The following is a 17,114-nucleotide window of genomic DNA, read 5'->3' as shown; positions in this document are numbered from 1 at the left end:
GCCACCTACCACTTTGCCCCACCGACAAAAATATGCATGGCTGGCATTTTTCTTTTGGCAACCTTACTTCATATTCCTTTTCATGAAATGCATTTTCTCACTACAGCAGTAAATGTAAATTTCAAATGCAAGGAAGAGGCAGAGTGGGGGCCGAGGGTGTACTGGAACAGAAAATGATAGCCTTTCTTTCATGCATTCATAAATCATTATATCTAAGGGATCAATCTACACATTATTTAAACTATTTATCCTTCACTCTTCCCAATCTATCTATACTTCACCCTTCAATTCATTCACCCTTTAACCTATTGATCTTTCACTCTTCCAGCCATCATTTCAACATTCCCTCTATCAATTCTTCCACTACTCTATTAATTAATTCATTCATCATTCCTTTCACACTTCCATCCTGGCTTTTCTTCCTTATTTCCTTTCATGTTTCTTTCCTTCCAGTCTTTCTTTCTGTCTTTCCTTTATATACCCATCTGCTATTTCACATCCTTAATTTTCCTTACGCTCACTTTTTCTATTTGTCCCTTTATCAAGGTGTTTCCCCCTAATTCCTTGCCCCATGTCATCCTACCACCTACATTCCTCTCTCAGAATATTGCCTAACAGTGTTATTCATGAGCACCTTGTTTGCAGGGCTGAGAGAAGAGGCTCAGAAACACATGAGTAGGTTGTTAGTCAGAGGGGATGTAGGGCGGGGCTGGAATGCTGGCACACAGGGATTTTAGGGTTTGAAATAGTATAACATTTTCAGAATGACAGCCATAGTGAAATCACTAACTGGACCCCTAGTTTATAAGATTAACTAAAATGCACAAGTCACTTTTGTTTGAGAGTTAAATATAGGCTGGAAAACATATTGCAAGATGCAAAGTTGTGCTGAGTTACAGCAATGGTGTAATACTTATCTGGTGATATACCAGTGTGTGAGTTATACACACAGGCATTTTTATGCATTACTTAAAGTACTTTACACTATTACAAGTTCAATTCCCAAACACATAAAATATTTGAGGTTGTTGCAAACTTTTGTCATTAACAAATTCGATTTATGGCCATTGACTGGCTAAAAACACAATATCCCGAAATCATCCATTCATCTGAATTTTGCCACTTTTTTTCAAACTTTAACTGCTAAAAGCGAATCCTTGACATCTGTCCCGTTGCTCCCTCCTTGCCGTACGCCATATGTTTATTCGTGTGCAGTAAGCGAGAGCCCATGGTGTTTTCAATTATGACCCTCTCTCCCCCCGGTGATTGTTTTTGTGCAGTGAAGGAGTCTCTAGTGTGTGATTATGTGCAGTGTGAAAAAGCCCTACTGTCTCTTGAAGGTGGTGTTTAGGAATAGCTGTCCTCTGTATGTACCATGAGCGTATGAAAGAATAGACCTTCGCATTCGAACAGATATACTGCTAAAGGAAAATTTCCATTCTACGCTACCTATAGGGCTGTAAGCAAAGGTCTACATTTTGACATACACCTTACTGCCGGACAGAGCATTTAGTATCTATTTAGGGCAGCTTTTCAAATATAGTGTTTGCAGACATGTTCTTTGGGTTTTCCTATTTAGGTTTACTATTCTAGTGTTCATGGGCATAAGCATCCTTAGTAAATAGATTCTAAGTGCTTGTGTTGCATTGTTAGATGGGTTTTCTTGCTTGTATATGCATTGTTGGCACAGTGTCCATGCATTGTTAGTATAGACTCTTCATGCTAGAGTGTATGCAGGGTTGGTGATCATTCTTTTCGGGTATGTGCATTGTTATCAAAGAAAGCGATTGACCTTGAAACTGGGGAACAGAGTTCGAGTCTCTGCAGGGAAGCTCAACATCCTGATCTGGGTAAATCACTTCTTTTCCATGTGCCTAACAAAAAATGAATGTGTCCGTCTGTGACACAACCGGTCCTTATGTAAAGCACTTTGATACCTTCGGGTCGAATTCACGCTATATAAAACTAGAAAAAAAGCACCTTTTAGTGCGTTTTGGGTTATTGCAGACGTGCTTCTCTATTGTGCATCTGCTTTGTTGGTGTTTACATTGCGCTTACTGCCTGTGTGTATACGTGTTATTTGCGAAGCACCTCTTGATAGTGTATATACAATGTTAGTTCATTTAAATTGCATCAACAAAAAGACTTAAAAGAACGAAAGCTTCTGGTGCATTTATTATTCTGTGACTAGAAGAAGCAATTAGTTTGAACAGCATCTCGTTCAAATTAAAATGTATTGTAAATAGTTTGAAAATGTCTTTGTGTGTTGGTTTGAGCAGTAGTTTGAATAATTTGGTTCAGATTTTCTTTTTCTGCTTTTCCAACCCTGCCTGAACCTTGACCCTAATTCTAACTCTGACTCCAATATGTAAACTGACCCCGATCATAATCGAATCCTCACCTTCACACTAACATGTGCATTTGACTACAGACCCAATCTCTCACCTTCATGCTAATCTGTAGCCCCCACCCTGAAGACCGCGGAGACCTCCGCACGCCACACATTATTTAATTAATAAAGAGGCCTGGTTCCGCTGCATGAGTGGTTCCCTGGAGCGCAACCCCACTCCCCCGCAAAGTGGGGGCCTGTGTTACGCCCAGGGGCCTACTATATAATATTAAGTTCTACTTTTATTCCCACTCACACTGCAAAGAACTTGTACTGTTAGTATGAAGCATAGGACTCGATTCTGGAGAGTTTCCGTCACCCAGGAAAGTACAACGAAGGATTCTATACCTGGGCGGGCCACCTTACAGTTTGGCATGATGACTTTGCTTTGCATGTCCAACGCAGGTGACAGTCGAGATCTAGCCTAGCACAGGTTTGAAACAAACGGCTTGTTTTGTAAGAGTTGATGACTTCACACCAATTCATTTTCAAGGACGAGTGACTTTGCAACAGGGAGCTGTGTGCGAGCGCCTAGAAGTCACAAATCTCATTTAACTTCCAGAGCAGGCTTCAACGCGCTTGCAAGGTGGTACAGGGATGGGCGATGCACGACCCCGCGCTGGTGCAGACGATCACTGGTGCAGCATCTTTGCACTCACCACCACTGAGACAGCTGCTGTAACCCGGTGGGGGCATCAGCACAGTGACTGGAAGTCCCCATCACTGCTGTCATGGCACTCTGTTCACATATGTCCCTGCACTGGAAAAAAGGAAAGGGCACGGATTGGCACATTGCAAATACCCAGTAAGGATACCTACTCTATTGCCCTGGCCTCTGCCCAAATAATTCCAGCTGAGAGGCACATTGCCGTTCGAAAGAGACCCTAGACCAGTGGTTCCCAAACTTTTGACTGCTGAGGACCCCCATTGAGTCACCACTGGAAGCCAGGGACCCCCAAGCAATTTGTAGGATTTAAATTTCAAACATTAAAACAGTAATTCGAAAAGAATTAACACGTGTGCACACAAAACAAATACTCAAATTACTTCAGATTTTAGGGGCATATTTACAAGCCCCTATCACCATAGGAACATCACTTTTTGAGAGGTTACCGTGGCGATAGGGGCATCGCCTTATTTACAAGGCAACGTTAAGCCACTTAACGTTGCCTTGTAAATAAGACCCCCCTCGGAACCAATGCTTAGCGTGAAAGGGGTGGGCAGTGGATGTTGCGATGGGCGTTTTCCCTGCAACACCCATTGATTTTGACGCTGCCGCCTATTTACAAGAGCAGCGTAAATGGGAGGCAGCGCCAAAATTAGGGCCAGGGAAACCCTGGTCTTAACTTGGCAAAACAAGGCGAAATGCTTAATTTCTCCTTGTTTTTGCAAAATGCCTTGGATTGTTTATGTTCAGGAAGGTGACCCTTCCTGCACATCAACAATCTTTTTTAAAAAAACGACATTTTGTAACTTCCATGTGTGCTGCATTAAGCAGAACACATAGAAGTAACAAAACAACATTTCGAGATTGTTTATCTGCAGGAAGAGCCCTGGGACCTAAAGGTGATTTTTGCGCTCTATAAAAGCATCTGACTTATGACTTATGATTTATGACCATAAACAATCTTCCCCTGTTAAGTGTAGCGCCAGCGCAGGGGAAACGCAGGGTTGCACCATATTCTTGTACATATGGTGCAGCACTGCGTTTCTGAAGTGGCGGAGTGTGTTGTTAAGCCAAGGAGGCTAACAACACTCTCCGCCACTTTTTAGCAGCATCAGGATAATGAAAGACTGGGAAAAAACATACCTCACGAACTTGTACCTTGCAGTTTGCAAGCAGCTGTTTGATGACAGTTTATAGGTCACTGTGCTAGATTACGATTGTCACTTATGAACTGCACTTTAACAAAAGAATCTCTCTGACAAAAGCGGTAACCCAATAGAATACTGTTTTTTAAAATGCATGGTGCACTTACTTTGCAGTAGGCATATTAACCCTCTGTGCTACATTAGATGAGTCCAAGCTGCTACTGGACAAAACTCTCCTCTCTCTCCAGTAGGAACATTAATTAGTGGAGTTATCTTGACACTTTTATTGTTCTTTGCAAACTGCTAATGAAACAAGATACTTTGCAGTGCTTTTAAAACTGCTGCCTGCGGACCCCCTGGGAATGTGTCAGTGACCCCTGGGGGTCCGCGGACCACAGTTTGGGAAACACTGCCCTAGACTATAGGCTCAAGCGTGAAAGTGCGAGAGCTTCACTGGGTGTCCCTTCGCTTGGTTTGTGTGCTAGTGTGCATGTGACTCACAACAAAGCAAGAGAGTTCACGTTTACTGCCTTGTGCCAGCTGGAACCCCGCCCCTGGTTTTACACCCCCGCCCGCACAACTCCTCCGTGAAATCTCTCAACACCGGCGCCAAGCCCCCGCCACAGCGGAGCACGTACTCACAAGGCAGTGACCACAGGCAGCCTGCCCATCATATGAACTCTACTGTGTAGTACACCGAAGAAGCCAAGACCTTCTTCTGACGCTATAAAAAAAAATACTACTATAGGACGAGTTAGCTTTAGAGGCCTATTCTAAAACAATTTAAATACTGCCCTATACTTGAGCCCTATAAATGCTGCTCTTTTCTAGAACATAGCCAATACTAGCCCATTCTTGAGCAGGGCGGCCTTGAGTAGTATATGAACATGATAGGTAGGTAGTACTGCGATATCTCTTGAAAAATCCAATCTTTCTTTATACATTAATGAGTATAAAATGAAAGCAATACACGTCTCAGCCTGAGGCTTGGACCACACCTGCCTCAGACAGACTCACTCACCTGAGGCCTGGCCTGCAGCTTCAGAGGCAGGCGCGAGCAGGCAGCAGAAAACAGGGCAAGGCTAGCCAGGCAGGGGCTAGTACTAGTAATAATTTAATTATGCCCGGTGGCTGCACCGGTGACAGTCCCTCTGTACAGTAGTCTCTGGCTGGGTCCTTGGATGGGATATCTCACAAGCCATCCACGCTTTTAATTGCATTGCGCAATGCGCATGACTGACAATGGCATTGGTCACAGGTCACCATAGCTGCCAAGGTTTCAGATTACTATGTGTGACATTTTCATAACTTCAGTGTAATTATGAGTGACATTTCCACAAATATGAGTAACACTTTTTCACAAGTAAAATCAGGGAATGAAGACGAGGAAAACACAAATAGCAGAAATAACACCCATCTGAGCAATGAGAGCTGCTGCAAAGCACTAGAAATGGAAGGGCATTAATGTAGTGCCCTTCACTACTAGGCCACCCTAACAATATGTGTCAGGCCCCAACAAACTCTTACCCTGAAGCAAATGGTCCACGGTCCAGCACCGGTGTAGCCAGGGGCCGAGAGGAATAGCCTTCATAGCTGCCAAGGTTTCAGATCACCATGTGTGACATTTTCATACTTTCTGTGTGATTATGAGTGACTTTCAATGACTACGAGTGACATTTTTAGCGAGCAAAATAAAGCAACAAAGTGTATGGAAAGAAATACTAGAAATGACACTTGAGCAATGAGAAGATTTAAAGAGATCTTGAAACTGCTACAAAAACACCTGGAATGGAATGTGACTAATAGACTCTCCTCTAAAACACCTCTATAGACTTGCACAAACTCTACACATCCTACATTTTACGCCTGCTCCACTGCACCTGCTTGCACTACTATGGCTAAATCACAATGCCTGACCATGTTTGACTCTATACACTTTACTATAAAGCTGACAATTAAATCCAAACTCTTCCTTTTCATAGATAAATACCAAATTACACCTCTCCACAGAGACATCACTCTCACCAGTTAGATGCCCCTTTTGGCCTGGCGACTTACCCACTGATGGGAAATGTTGGATGCTACACTGCATGTGTCTCAATGCTGCGCAGTGCTTGACTCTTTGGCCCTGCTGGCATCACACAGGTAGGCAGGTTCCAAGCCTCTTTCTCTGGACTGGGGTAGTGGCTCAGATGGTGAGCAGAGTCTGTTAAACTTGTCAGCTATGTCTTTTAACCCCCAGACACAAACCTGTGCCCCCGCTGCCCTCCAAACACATGTGGAGGGCAGATGTGTTGTTAAACGTGGGACTGCCCGAGCGGCAGAGATTTCTGCCTGGGGGCCACGGCTGCTGATCCAGGGGGCCAGAGGAGCCACATTCACAGATGATCTGGCAGAGGACTTGACTATTCTCTTCTGCTTTTCAGTCTCAGGTAGCTCCTGCATTGACAGTTAGGGTCACCTTTCCCTTAATGGTCGTATGCCCAAGACCATTCAGATTCCTGGAAAAAGGCCTGGTGTCAACTGTTGTGCTTCCCGCCCGTGCACCCTGATGCTGTACATTTCAACATGAACAACTTCGTGCCCTCTCTCTCCCACTCTCCTTGTCTGGAAAGAGTACCTCCTATCACCGTGCTGTTTATTCCAAGATTGAATCAATCACACACAACTCTACAAATGCCCCTCAGTTCTGAGTATTTCACACAACTTTTGCAAAGCACATTAACTTTTACCTGCAGCACCCGCTGCAATTACAATACCGGGGTCATGTAGCTGCAAAGTAAAGAGTGCTGAATCCACTCTGTGTTATCACTCTCCGTTCTCCGTTCTCCCTGCACATATAAAAACAGAGGCATAGCTGCCAAGGTTTCAGATTGCTCATGTGTGACATTTACATTTTTTCAGTGTAATTAGTAGTGACATTCTAGGACTATGAGTGACACTTTGTCGCGGGCAAAATCAAGCAATGAAGTCAATGAGAACAATTAAATATCAGAAATTACACCCATTTGAGCAACGACAAACAATAAACACTTATCAACGCTCTTTGTACATATGCAAAAACACACACACTTAAATAAAAATAAAATAATTACTGGAGAGCAGCAACATGAATGCAGTTAGACACCTAAAGAGAGACGAATCAGGAGGGTTGCTTAATTGATGTTTTACCTAAATGGCAGTCGTTTTCCTGCAAAGGCACCCACTCAGACAATGTTGGCAAACGCTCGCCAGGTCGGTTGTCATGACACGGGCCAGGAAGCCAGGTAGACACAGGCAGCGGGGCCTGCAGACGGTGAACTCACCCACCGACAACAGTATGTGAGCAAGAGTGGGCAAAGCACTCTGCAACAGGGTAAGAACTGGGGGAGAGAGGGTGGGGGGGTTTAAACTGATGTAAAGAGTTACAGACATGCCGAGAGAGACATTGACTGGACAGAGAGGCCACACGGAAGGAAGGCATAAAGAGGGGATGGGGGTAGAAAGAGAGTGGAGAGATAAAGAAGAGAGGAAATTAAACAAGTAGTCAAAGAGAGTTAGAAAAAAGAAACAGATATAAACCGACAGATAGGAAGAGCATGATGGAGTGATAGAGGAGGAGAGAGAGAGAGATAATAGGGGGGAGGCGAGAAAAAGCGTGAACATGAACAGAAAACTCGGGTATGAGACAGAGAAATAAACACAAATGGATGCGGGGAGTGCTAGATAGAGTGGGGGAAGAAAGCAAGGTTGATAGAGAAAAAGATAAGAGAAGCACACTACGAGATAGTGAGGCCATAAAGGAGCCTGTCTGTCACAGTACATATATTATCAGAGAAAGTGAGACTAACGAAGGAAACGTAAAGAGAGATAAGAGTGGGAAAGGACAGATTCTTGAGGGAGGGCGGGGCAGTGAAAGAATCAACCGATTAGAAGCAGGGATAGCAAATCATACAGGTTAACAATTGTCACGCACAATAGGCTCATTCCCTCCATGGAAACTTTATTTTCAACAGTTGCCTCGAATTGTCCACACCTTACGAACAGTGTTTCTTTTGTTAGTCATGAAACGCGGGAATCTTGAATCCACATGTCTTTGCTCTATCCGCCTCCCTCCCCCCCTCCAATCCTCCACCACCAGGTCACTGCCCTTAAATGTAGGTGCAACTGCTTGCCACATCTAGCATCTCTCACCGTAAGGGATTGCAGAGGGATGCTTCATCATTCATGCTGGTGTTAGGGGCCTGCAGAGGCGCACGAACTGTGGTGATGGTCTAGTCTCCCATCACAGGAAGCGGAAATTAGGGGACGGGAAGCGGAAGGCGGCCATGTTCTTATCGGCGCCGACCGCTGCCAGTAGCGCACTGCCTCCCGGCGCACCGGGATAATAAATAAATCTTGGAAAGTATTCCTGCGTCTGTGGTGCATAAAAACTACATTACAATGGCGACGAGAGATGCGGAGTAACCCGCGCGCACACAGCACACTGCAGAACAGTCACGTGGCCCCAGTTCGGCGCCGCAAACAGCCTGGAGCGTGACAGAGGCGGGAAGAAGCGTTGGAAAGGGCGCGAACTGAGAGGGCGCCCCACCGCTCGTCTCACAACGAAACCAGCGCCACCAGTAGGTCGATCCCAGTGCTCTGATCGTGTTAGTGGAAGAAAAAAAAAAAAAAAGAAAGCACTTATTTGCAAACAAGCACTGGACAATACAAAACATATCAATCCAGTTGCTGGAGTGTATATTAAACTTGCTGTGGCAAACCACTACCCACAAGGGAACACTCCATCCCCAGCTGTGGACGCAGAGCCAGGCACCCTGGCGGAGCAGCGGCCAAGCACAGAAGCGCCTCGCTCGACGAATCACGCCAAACAGGCGTTGGCTGGTCCCTCAAACAGGGAGAGTGGTGAAGACAGCGCCAGTGGCCTAAGCGAAGGCGACTCCACTGAACAGCACACGCCGGGGAGCCCACCGGGTCGGACACTCCCCATTCAGGCTCTTCAGACGGGCATCCAAGATGGCAGTTCAGTCTTCTTCCCTCATCCAATTGGTGCCGTTCCTGACGAAGTGTGGAGAACCGGAGATGAAATGGGAAGACTGGAAGAGGTACTTCCTCAACTATCTTGAAGCCCTGGAAGAGGAAGGCGACACTCCGTTCTCGAGCAAGAGAAAAAAAAAGATACTACTACACAACTTGGGTCCTGAAGGGATCAGAATCTACGACACCATTGTCAAAGGTGAGAGGGATGGTACGGACACGGACGTATTCAGTCACGCCATCGCGGATCTCGACGCTCACTACAGGCCAGTAGTGTGCGTCGCAATAGACAGATACAATTTCTTTCAAAGGAAGCAAAGGAATGGAGAAACGGTGGACGAGTATGTTGTGGCCCTGCAAAGGTTAGCCCTTATGTGCAAGTTTGACAGGTTGCATGACGACCTAATTAGAGACCAAATTATCATGCACACTACCAGCTCCCACGTCCAGGAGAAACTTTGGGTAAATGGAGATGCTTCTCTCAAAGAGATATGGGCCATGGTCAAAAAAGCGGAAATGTCAAAGCGTTGCGGACAAGCGGCCAAGAAAGAAGCAGGTGGAGCACAGACGGTGTGCAAGATCATGACGCCGGCGAGAAGTGAACGGCCGAGGAAGAGAGAGTCGCAAAGGAATCAAGATGGAAGAAGACCCAATAACAACAACACTTACGCTCAAACAGACAACAGATCGAATAAAGGAAGTAAGCCGAGCTGCTACAGGTGTGGCAGTACCACGCACATGGGAAATGACAAAGCGTGCCCGGCACGCTGCAAAATGCTCATATTGCAGCGTGTTCGGGCACTATGAGAAGGTGTGCCGCCGAAAACACAAAGGAGCCATGGTCAGATATGTAGACCAGGAACAAAGAGAAGACACAGAGGACCGAGAAGACGCAGAGGACCTGGAAGAGTTCCTTTACATAGATGTCCAGGTGTTGGAAATGGAAGGGGAAGGAACAGACAAACCAAGACTGAACATGCACATTGGAGGAATACCACTGGAAATGATCGCAGACAGTGGAGCACCCATCTCCATCATACAACGACAGGTTTGGGAAGAAAAGTTTGCTACCAAGATCGATGAGACACTGCACCCGATGGATTTGAGGCCAGTCACGTATACAGGACAAAGAATTCCCATGCTGGGGTATTGCCCCCTCCAGTTTGAGTTCCGTGGCCGCCACGCACAATGCAAGTTATACATCGCCGAGAAAGGCCCCTCAGTGTTGAGCTGGAAGGACCAAGGAGCGTTGGTAATACAACTCAACCCAGGGGGCATCGAGAAAATCTTGCTAATGGACATGGAAAGGAAGGACGACGTAGAGTCATGGCAGAGAGCATACCCCAAAGTGTTCAATGGACAGATAGGGGAACTAGCGAAATATAAACACCTCATTAAGCTAAAAGAGGGAGCGAAACCTGTGGTGCACAAGGTGAGAAACATTCCGTTCCGCAGTAGGGAAGCAGTACAATCCGAATTGGACAGGCTGGAGAAAGAGGGAGTGATCAGAGCCATAGAGAGTGCTGAATGGCTTTCCCCTTTAGTGGTAGCCCAGAAGCCCAATGGCAAGGTGCGGCTGTGTGTCGACTTAAGAGAGCTAAACAAAAACATTGTGATCGACAAATTCCCTCTACCGCGAATTAATGAGATGCTAGCTAGGACCAAAGACATCAAGTGGTTTTCCACAATAGACTTGTCGTCAGCTTAGCACCAAGTAAAACAACATTCCTCATGCAGCCATCTCACGTCATTTATCACACCGTTCGGCTGCTATGAATTTGTGAGAATGCCATTTGGACTAGCATCCGCAGCGGCGGTCTTTCAGAAGCTTATGCACAAATTACTGAAGGGTGTGGAGAACGTGCAGTTTTTTCAGGACGACATCCTGGTAATGGGGAAAACCAAACAGGACCACAACGAGAAACTCCACATCGTACTACGGACACTACAGGACAATGGCCTGATGGCAGAATGGACTAAATGCAGGTTCGGAGTGACATCTGTCACGTACCTAGGGCATGAAGTGAGCGAAAACGGGATACTACCGAAAAAGGCCAACATGAAATCGATTCAAGACGCTCCCACCCCAACCAAAAAGGAGGATGTTCGATCATTTCTAGGAATGGCCGAATACTACAGTAAGTTCATTCCTCACTTTGCCACGAAAACGCATCACCTACGCCAACTCCTGAAGGAGAAGAACAAGTTCATATGGGGTCAGGAGGAACAGACGGAGTTTGAGGCACTGAAACAAGAAATGAGCACGGCCATTCCCCTGAAGGGGTTCGACCCAAGTGCGGAATCCATCCTCACCACTGATGCCAGTGACCGGGGCCTGGGAGCGGTCCTCACGCAGAAATCGGACAATGGAGAAATATCGACTGTCAGCTTCGCCTCAAGGTCGCTTGCATCCAATGAGGAGAAGTTTAGTGTGGTAGAGAAGGAGATGCTGGCAGTGGTTTGGGCGATGGAGCGATTCAGACAGTATTTGTGGGGAGCGAAATTCTTGGTCCGAACGGACCACAAGCCTTTGGTCCGAGTGCTGACTTCAAGCGGCCATGCTCACGCGACACCTAGGATTGCCAAGATGACTCTTAGACTTTTGGACTTCGTGTACGAGGTGGAGCACATTCCAGGACCGCAGAACAAAGTGGCTGACTTCCTGAGCAGGGCGGCAGCGATGGAAGTAGCGGATGACAAGGAGAAACAAAGGTGGGATGGTTATGTAGTAGCCACCATTCAGGATATGGAGGAAGTGATCAGCGCCCAGGAGTGGGAAGAAGCATACCGAGAAGACGTCGACCTAGAAGCCATCAAAGGATACGTGGTTCACGGGTGGCCAGAAAAAAAGACACCTCAAGGAGGAACTGAGGAAATTCTGGGAAGTAAAGGACGAACTATCGTTGGCAGAGAACCCCATCTTTTTGCTCAGAGGCGACAAAGTAATTCCTCCACAAAGCATACTGGAGCACCTGATGAATCTACTGCACGAAGGACACCAGGGAATCACCAAGACAAAAGCTTTGGCCAGACAAGCTTACTGGTGGCCAGCCATTGATGCCCAGATAGAACGACATGTACGGAAATGTGAGTCACGTGCAAAGGCAGACAAATCACAGAGCATGTTAAGACCACCTTTAGGAAAATTCCCTGTTCCGGATGGGCCATGGGAAATGGTTTCGGTGGACATAATGGGCCCGGTTCTCAACAAAGAAGGAACACAGAAGTACGCTGTAGTTCTAATAGACAAATATTCCAAGTGGCCGGAGGTAGAGATAATGGAAAATGTGGACACGGAGGCAGTAGTACGCTTCCTACGCACCACGTTCGTCAGAGAAGGCATCCGCAAAATTATCACGTGTGATAATGGGCCGCAATTCACTTCGGCGATATGGATCGCATTCACGGCCAGGAACGGCATAGAGATAAAACACACACCCATCTACCATCCCGCCGGAAATGGTCAAGTGGAAAGGTTCAATCGGGTGATCATGGGCACCATTCAGGCGGCCATAAACGATGGTATGGACTGGGAGAAGGAATTGGAGAAAATGATCTGGGCCTATCGCATCACCCCTGGAAGCACGGGATACAGCCCATTTAAGGTGTTGAGAGGAAGGGAAGCCTTTACGAAGGACAACATGGCATGGAGGAAATTAGTGGTACAGAGTAAGTGGTCACCGGCCGTTGTCAGAAGGAATTTAGAGAAAGCACAAGAAGTGTATACTGCGCACTTTAACAAGAGACGCAACGTTCAGGGTGCAGAACTGGAAAAGAGAGATTGGGTGCGAGTGAAGCTGGCCATCCTCAAGAAGAAAGGGGAAAGCAAATTTTCACCACCATTGCAAGTGCTGGAGCCCTACACCCGGTCTGCCCTGTTCAGTGACGGAAAGGTATGGTCACAGGACAGAATGGCTAAATGCAGCAAGATCTTGAAATGGGGAAACAAAACTGAAGAAGGAACACAGCAAGTAGAAGATGAAAGTGGTAGAGAATGTAGCGGAAGGGAAAACGAGAATGTAGAAGAAAGAGAGCAGCAAGTGGAAGACAGTGAAGGAGAATGTGGGACGAGTGAAGAGATGAGGAGCGGGTGCAAAGCAGAGGGGAGTGAGGAGGTCAGTGACAGAGAGAATGAAAGTGAAAGGAGAGGAGTTGACAGAAGAGGACCGGAAGAAGGAGGTAGAACCGAAGTAATGAGAACCAGAGTTGGAAGAGCGGTAAAGGTACCAGAGAAGTTCAAGGACTATGATATGGACTGGAAGTAAGGACTTTAAGGTATATTGTTATTGTTGCATAAAGGAGGGAGATATGTGGTGACGGTCTAGTCTCCCGTCACAGGAAGCGGAAATTAGGGGACGGGAAGTGGAAGGCGGCCATGTTCTTATCGGCGCCGACCGCTGCCAGTAGCGCACTGCCTCCCGGCACTCCGGGATAATAAATAAATCTTGGAAAGTATTCCTGCGTCTGTGGTGCATAAAAACTACATTACACGAACAAGCTAGCCCACAGCTCTGTGGCAGCTTCAGTCAGGGGCAGCGAGGCAGCGAAGGATGCAGGCCTTCCCAGAGGCGCAAGGATTCCTCCAGACCACCGGGCGAGGGTACAAGCTCATGCACTCTGCCCCCACAGCACCTACTCCGATGGGATGAGGGGCTTCTGGTTTACAACGGAGGCCAGAGGGAGATTGGAAGCAGAGGCCACAGGCGCTACCTGCACCCCCTCCCTCCCAAAGATCTGACTGACAGACTCCTCCTTCTGGGCTCACCCCGAGGCGTCCAGAGTTCATTGTGCGCTCATTAGACGCCGGAAACAACGGAGCGCAGAAGAGCCTCAGAGGGGCACCCCCGGCCCCGGGCCGGCACGTGTGCACCAACATTTTAGTTATTAAACATGTCGCCTGGCCGTGTGGCTGGGCACCATTTAATTTAAGGGAAGGCCCGGCGCGCGCAAGTGCGCACCATCTATTTCATGAAGCTTTGAAGAGGCTTGGTGGCCCCAATCAGTGAGGGGGCCTCTGGAGCAGGGGGGCCCCCCCGCACTGCGGGGGCTGCGGGGGCCTGTGTTACGCCCCTGCGGAGGGGGGAGGAGCCTGTCTGGGGCTAGGGAGTGAAACGATCTTGGTGGTGTCAAGAAAAAGTGGTAAGCAGAGCATAGAGACCCCTAGTGACTGCTAGCTACCCCCGTCCCCCATGAATGTAATATTAACACATGAGAAGCAGCACACCCCCAGCCCCTGGGCTTCCACGCGGCCCTCCACACACTGAGAAAGCTGAGAGACGGCTCTCGCTGGTGCCAGCTGGCCAGGTTTATTTCGCCCCTGTCACTGTTGCCCTGTTGCATGGCCTCTGGAATTATGAGTCAGGAGAGGACCGCATTATGCAGCTGGGTTTACTAAACTATGCGGCATAAAAGGCAAAGTATGCAGCTTGTGCAGCACTTTCTGTGATAGGGTTACTTCTGTCATTTTTACACGTTTACTCTTTCTTCATTTTCAGCGCTGAATTCAAATTCAAATTCGGGACGAGAACAATCCGTGCATAGTGTGTATATTTCTCAGATTTTCAACAGGAAAAGAGAGGTAAACGGCCACAGGCACGGGGTAATGAGAGGTCGGGACCGGTGCAAGGTACAGCAGAGAGGTACTAAGCAGCAACAGGTACAAAAGAAAGTGGCAGGGACAGTGAGATAGACGGAAAAAGAGAGAAGCAAGGCTGGATGAGACAGGCGTACAAGCAAGGGCACTAGCTCAGTCCTTGCTACTTTCCATCCCTTAACTTCCCTGCATGAGATCCATGTCTCCCATTTGCATGCTGCCCCCCCACTCACAACCCTCACCAGCCGCCCCTGGCAGTGTAGCTGGCGACTCTGAAGTTGTTAGAGACACAATAGCCTCTAGTAAGACCCATCAGTTCAGCCACCTGTATGGAGGTTACATTGCACAAATAAGAGGCTTCCACTGCAAACAGCATTGGCCACTCTCAGAATTTCTCATTCATCCTTTAAATCAGACCATCCACAAACAACATACAATCAGGCTCTTCTTGAGGGACATCTCAGACGTCAGCTCTTGTCTTGGTATACAAAGCTGTAATGTCCAGACAGTCATGGTCAACCCCAACATCATTTTAATCAGCCTCCAGCAACTTCGGTATTACAGAAGAGACCTCAGATCCTTATGCGTGCCCTGTAATGCCGATGGCATGGGTGTACATAAAGCTCCTGTGATTTCATCAGATGGGGTTCCCTCATATGCATGGGGGGGCATGGCCCCATGCAAATGAGGGAATCCATTTCCTCTGTGTCTGTGCTGTATAACAGAGATGGGTGCCGAGGCAGAGAACCTGTCAGGAGGCGCACCAAAAGGTGGTGCACTGTCAGTGTGCCCCTTGGTAGCAGCCCTCTAGAGGGGGAAAGGGTATTCTCATGGACCCCCGCAGACATCCCCTTGCAGGCGGGGGCAGCCACTCACTGCACCCACAAGCTGGGAATCTTTAATCCGCCTTAAAAGTACAGGCAGGTTACCACCTGCACAGTGAAACACAGAACAGCTGCTTCAAAGGCATTCTGTGTTTCACATGACAGAGCAGCACTCAGGGCAGCACGAGTATGCGGCTGCCCTGGGGGAGCACATTCATCCTAATATGGCTCCAACAAGGAAAATGTGCCGTATGTATTACACAGCCACTGGCCTCTTTTTTAATAAGATGTCCCGGGATCCAGGACTTCCTTCTGACAGTATTACAGTTTTGGAGGGGGCACTTTGTGTCTATTCTCGACCCAATGATTCAGTAGTGCAATGGTATTTTGTATGTCTGCGGCTTTTAATGCCGACACCAGCAGGTCATCGATTTATTGGACCAGAACTGAGTTGCTTGGCAACTGCAAGTTCTCAAGATTTTTCTTCAATATCTCACTGAAAATCGAGGGGCTATCCCTATAACCCTGTTTGTCATGCCATTTATTACATTTGAACGTCTTATACCTTATGTTTTGTTTTGTTCACATGATGATACCAATGACGACATATTACTGTTTCTAGATATAATGGAATGCCCCTGAAGAAGGGCTATACGCTTGAAATGCATTGGGCAACACAATTTCTTCTGAATATGACATAAAATATTCTTGAAAAACATGGACATTTTGAAAATCTTCGCTATCAATAAACATATTACAAATCAATGAATAACAATTTGTTTGAAAATTTCATGAAAAGGTGAAAGGAGTGCATGGATGGAATGCACCTTGTGACACAGGATTCATATGTTTATTCAGTTACGTTCTAATCTTGGCAGCCCAGCAAGATTACCACCCTATGCACCAACGACATTAACAAAATATAAAGAAAAGACATTTACTTCATTTACATTAGAGTGCGGAACCAAACACAATTCATTCGTACTACAGTATTTTCTGAGCTAACAGGTTCTCGCACCATTAGAAATGCAATTCGCGGAAATAGCTCACACAACTGAACAAAGAGCAGAAACATTGGCATTTACAGAGGATGACACCAGTCGCATATACTCCCTTATAGAGGAAGCAGAAGACATATGTCCAGGTACAGGATCTAAAGAAACTAATATCAAACAACTCTTATACATATCAAAGCGCATCGTAAATCAAAAACTTCACGCAAGCACCTTAATAAAATACCACAAGGCACAAACAATTCCTCGAGGACTGAGAATATCTCTCAAATCCACTTTATGTAAAAATAACGCAAGGTTTACAGAACGATGGCATGCTATATTGAACAAATGTTCACTAGATCTAATACTGCTGATCATTGAAGAGTTAGCAAAATTAATTGATGATTTAGTAAAAGAAGTCAATCAAACAAAAGACGATCTAAACAAACTAGTAACCAAAGAGGAATGGAATCAAATACTGGTTG

At 46.7% G+C, this 17,114-nt stretch overlaps 1 protein-coding gene across 1 annotated transcript in view; it reads right to left on the bottom strand.

Moving 5' to 3' along the window:
• Positions 1-8,496, bottom strand: part of FBXO4 (F-box protein 4) — a 293,565-nt gene extending 285,069 nt beyond the window's left edge. Inside the window, exon 1 of the mRNA XM_078675013.1 lies at positions 8,375-8,496. The gene's annotated coding sequence lies outside the window, so the exon portion shown is untranslated. The remainder of the gene's footprint in view (positions 1-8,374) is intronic.
• Between the last annotated feature and the right edge of the window lie 8,618 nt (positions 8,497-17,114).

This window comes from Lissotriton helveticus, chromosome 2_1, assembly GCF_964261635.1.
Source record: "Lissotriton helveticus chromosome 2_1, aLisHel1.1, whole genome shotgun sequence".
Classification (NCBI taxonomy): Eukaryota; Metazoa; Chordata; class Amphibia; order Caudata; family Salamandridae; genus Lissotriton; species Lissotriton helveticus.
Note: the sequence above shows the minus strand (reverse complement) of the source record. Positions and strands in the feature narration are given on the sequence as shown.